A 5,171-nucleotide genomic window follows, 5' to 3' on the forward strand; every position below is an offset into this window, starting at 1 on the left:
TGTCAAAAAGGAGTGGGGGCGAGCCGAGGGGAGGCTGCGAAACGCCGAGGAAAGGGCGCGAACTTTATTCCGACTGCAGCAAACCGTGCCGTCGCTTTCCTTTTCGGGCACTCGCCCGTCAGGGTCCCCTTTGACCAGTTCCTCCTCCCGAGCCGCCGCCGCCCTCTCCTCGTCTCCCCTTCCCCTCCCCTCCTCCTCCGTGCCCGCCGAGCTGCCCCGCTCGGGGATCAGCCCCCGGTCCCCGCATGCCCCCCGGGGGGCAGGCGAGGGAAGCGGAGGAAACCCCAGGGGGCCAGCAACTTGGAACGAGAACGTGCCGGGCGAAAAGGGCACAAGTTTCGCGCGGCTGATGGAAAAAAGTTTTTTGGTGGCGGCGTGTTTTGTGCCGGCCCAGACGCCGGCTTGCGGCGAGGGCTTCCTTCCCTTTCGCGTGGTCTGGGCCTCGGGCCTCTGGCTGGAGACGCCGGGGGAGAGGAACGAGGCTGCCGCCTCCGCGGATGCCCGCGGGGGGAAGACCGGTCACATCTTTGGGTGACACTCAGCCGTCCCGAGTCACCCTGCCCTGGAGATACAAAAACGCTGGCTGCAGGCTCAGCGCGCACACGCCTGCCGCTGAAGGACATTTCTTAAATGCAGGCAAAACACACTCCCCGGCCGCAAGAATGGGGGGCGGGGGGCGGTGTTTAATCACCGTCATCTTCCTAACGTACATTTTGTGCCAAAAACATCTCCGCGTTGTGCAGATTTATCATAGCCTGAGCAAACTTTCTGCTTATCTGACGGGAGGAAGGCAGGCACAGGTTTGGAGCATCCACTCCCTGAGCACTTGGCAATCAGAATCGGCGAAGGCGAACGCTTGCTTGGCAGAACAACAGGTCTGGTTACCGGTTACTACTAAAAAGAGAAAATCATTTCTCCTTTCTTTTTCTCTTCCCCGAAGTAGAGGGAGAGACTGCCCCCATTGCCTTCAGAGGTCAGAATCAAATTCCTTTGGAAATACACAGCCTTGGATTACGAAGAAGTTTTATTTTCTTTGATGCACAGCCTGCTCTTAAGTTTAATATATTTTCGCAATAATTGAAATTTTCAGGAGCCGTGGCTGACGAGAGAGACCAGGTAGCCCAAGTAGCCACAGCAGTTCTGAAAATGTGATTAGGCTTATTATTCACATGGATCCAACTTTTTAACAGTGGGGCCACCAGCACCTGCAGTTCTGTGTTCTGATTGGGTCCAAATTCCTCATGGTTTCTAGGCCCTTTCAGAACAGGTTTGAAGTCATTTCTGCTTCTGTGAATTCTCTTATCGTGGAAAAGTGTCTGGTGGACACTCCTACAATATTATAGATTAAATTCCTTGGAGTTTTAAGCACATGGTTCATCTGGAGGTTTCTAGTGGGAATCAGAAGATTACTTCGCTCACTATAGTAAAAATCAAAGTATATACTAGATATCGAATGACTACCTATATATATTTATATATGCATATCTAAAAAGGCTCATCTTTAAATGATTTGGTTAAGGTGTGGAGCGTGTTGTCTTATTCTATAAACATAACTGTAACATCATCCTATAGTTTGTAGAAACTGATTACACGAGGGCTAATGATGACCAAATGTGCATTCTGAGCCACTCAGGATCATCGCAAGAATTCTCTAGAAATGAGCCAAGTTCAAATGTGTTTTCCGGTATCATGGAGAGATGAGAAAAACGAGTTGCTAATTTCAGAGTCATTACCCATACAAATCCATTCACACACTTACCGCTTTGGACAAGTGACAGACCATCAATTGCCAAACCATTGTATTCACACAGTACTTTTTTGGCTGTGCACCTACACTGGCCAATAGGCAGAAGTTATTCCTCATTGAGCAACCTGTAATTTACATTCCCAATTGGTTCCAGATTTGTCTGTTTTTGATGTTAGCAAACAAACAGTTTATGTGAGGCAACATATGTGTATTTGGGGGTCTGTTGCCTTTCTGGAGAGTCATTATAAAGATGGGGAATATGTTGGGCTGAGGAGGAACCCTTGGAGAAGGTGGAGGAATTTACAGAAGCAATCGGGATAAGAGAATTTCCAGTCTCTTTATTTCCTCCAGTGAGTTTGTATGGCCATTCAGACAAAACCCTAAATCCTTTTTGTGTCCTACAAGACCGCATTGATCTACACCTGCCTGACTCTTTGAACTGTGTCCCCCCACCTCATTTTTCATTCCTCTCATGGACTTCACTGAAGTCACACTGGTTTTCTTTCTCTTCCTTTACCTTGCCAAACTCCTTGTTCTTTGCCCCTGCTGTCCTCTCTACCTGACTGTTTTCCAATGGCTCCTTATTAGTCACCTCCCAGCTGGAACTTCTCTTCAGGCAAAGTAGCTCTTTGCCTACCACCCAAAATACCACTCACTCTTTCTCCCATTACTCGGTCTCTTATATCCTTTAGCAATATCTGAAGTTGTCTTCTTTTTGTGCTTATTATTTTTCTTCAGCTAAAGTGTAAGCTCTGTTGGGGCAAGGGTCCACTTGTTCACTTATAAAATAGTGCCAGGCACAAAATAAACTTGAAAATGCTGTTTGAATGTCTGTGTAAGTGCTCAGTTGTGTTCAGCTCTTTGCGACCCTGTAGACTGTAGCCCACCAGGTTCCTCTGTCCAAGGAATTTTTCAAGCAAGAAAATCGGAGTGGGTTGCCATTTCTTAAGAAAGAAATGTTAAAATCATTACACTGTGTTGATGATGACCTACCTTAAAGCCAGACAAGTTCACTTAAGGAACATGGAAAAAGACTTCCATATTTATTCTTTCGGGGCATGGCGCAAAACTTTTGACTCCCTGCACCTGTGTGGGTCCCCAAGACTGTTTTAGGGGGGCCGTGAGGTCAAAACTTTTCGTTGTAATATTGAGAAATTATTTACCATTCTTACTCACATTCTTCCATCAGTGTACAGTTTCCAGAAATAATGTGACCTCATCACAACAGACTGAATGTAGAAACAGATACAAAAATCCACCTACATTTTGTTATATCAGGCATTAGATTCCCCAAATTATAAATGCTAATTTTCTCACTCATTATTGTTTTAGAAAACATTTCTTTGTTATTTCAAAATATACATATATATTCATTTCCTGTGGCTTCTGTAACAAGTTACCATAAATTGAGTGGCTTAAAAAACACAAATTATAATTCTGGAAGTCAGAAGTTCAAAATGGGTCTCACTACACTAAAATCAATGTACCTGCAGGCCTACCTTCCTTTCTGGAGGCCCTTGGGGAGAATCCATTCCCTTTCCCAGTGTCTAGAGACCACCCATATTCACCTTGGCTCATAACCCTTCCATTTTCAAAGTCTATAATAGCCAGATATGTTTTTCTCAAGCTACATCAAGCTGACAGTGTCTCCTACTTTCACTTGTAACTACCCTTGTGATTGCATGGGGCCCATGTAGATAATCCAGGATAATCTACCAACCTCAACATCCTTTACCCGAATCACATATAGTTTATTCACAGGTTCTAGTGACTAAGGCTTCCCTGGTGGTTCAGACAGTAAAGCGTCTGCCTGCAATGTGGGAGACCCAGGTTCGATCCCTGGGTTGGGAAGATAACCTGGAGAAGGAAATGGCAACCCATTCCAGTACTCTTGCCTAGAAAATTCCGTGGACTGAGGAGCCTGGTAGGCTACAGTCCATGGGGTCTCAAAGAGTTGGACATGACTGAGCAACTTCACTCACTTCTAGTGACTAAACCTGAGCCTTCATTGTTATTAGCAGCCCTCATTCAGCCTACCACAGTATAGTAGCAAATGATGGTTTTATTGTTATTTTAAATAAGAACTATTTAAAAGTTTTCAGAATTTAAATTTCAGATACAGCAAATATCAATAAGCAATTTCCCACATACACAAGAATTTTCCCTTCTTCCACATCTCAAGTTAGACCAAATTGTACTACATCTTTGCTGTGATTGGTTTAAGGATGAACATGTTTCTTAGTTCTGGCCAGTGAAGGTTGAGGGGAGACCCAAATAACAAATACTAGCAAAAAATAATGGAGAAGGCAATGGCAACCCACTCCAGTACTCTTACCTGGAAAATCCCATGGACAGAGGAGCCTGGTAGGCTGCAGTCCATGGGGTCCCTCCTAGTTGGACACAACTGAGCCACTTCACTTTCACTTTTCACTTTCATGCATTGGAGAAGGAAATGGCAACCCACTCCAGTGTTCTTGCCTGGACAGCCCCAGGGATGGTAGAGCCTGGTGGGCTGCCGTCTATGGGGTCACACAGAGTCGGACACAACTGAAGCGACTTAGCAGCAGCAGCAGCAGTTGCAAAGCTGGAGAATGACATGGTTGGATGGCATCCCCAACTCAATGGACATAAGTTTGAGCAAACTCCGGGAGATGCTGAAGGACAGGGAAGCCTGGTGTGCTGCAGTCCATTGGGTCGCAAAGAGTTGAACACAACTGAGAGACTGAACCACAAGTCGCAAAGTTGTGCCTAACACTATTGAGACCCCATGGACTGTAACTTGCCAGGCTCCTCTGTCCATGGGATTCTTCAGGCAAGAATACTGGAGTGGGTATTCCAGAAGGGAAGCCATTCCCTTCTCCAGGGGATCTTCCCACCTCAGGGACTGAACCTGTGTCTCCTGCATTGCAGGCAGATTCTTTACCATCTGAGCCACCAGGGAAGCTCAAAGCTTCCTAAATGTTACAGAGAAGTGGCATTCCTCTGTTGTGTTTCCATGCCAGAATTCCTTCCTATCATCCTTCAAATTTGTGTATTTTTTCCAACTCTTGATAAAAATTTGTCTGGAAATTGGTAGAAGTATTATAACTATTATAGAATAAAAATATATAACAATTGTTCTATAACAATTGAACAACAAATTTGGAAAACTCAGCAGTGGCCACAGAACTGGAAAAGGTCAGTTTCCATTCCAGTACCAAAGAAGGGCAATGCCAAAGAATGTTCAAACTACCACACAACTGCACTCATTTCACACACTAGCAAAGTAATGCTCAAAATTCTCCAAGCTAGGCTTCAACAATACGTGAATCAAGAACTTCCAGATGTATAAGCTGGATTTAGAAAAGGCAAAGGAACCAGAGAGCAAATGGCCAACATCCATTGGATCATAGAAAAAGCAAGGAAATTCCAGAAAAACATCTGC

This window comes from Bison bison, unplaced genomic scaffold, assembly GCF_000754665.1.
Source record: "Bison bison bison isolate TAMUID 2011002044 unplaced genomic scaffold, Bison_UMD1.0 scf7180017864376, whole genome shotgun sequence".
In the NCBI taxonomy this organism is placed as follows: domain Eukaryota; kingdom Metazoa; phylum Chordata; class Mammalia; order Artiodactyla; family Bovidae; genus Bison; species Bison bison.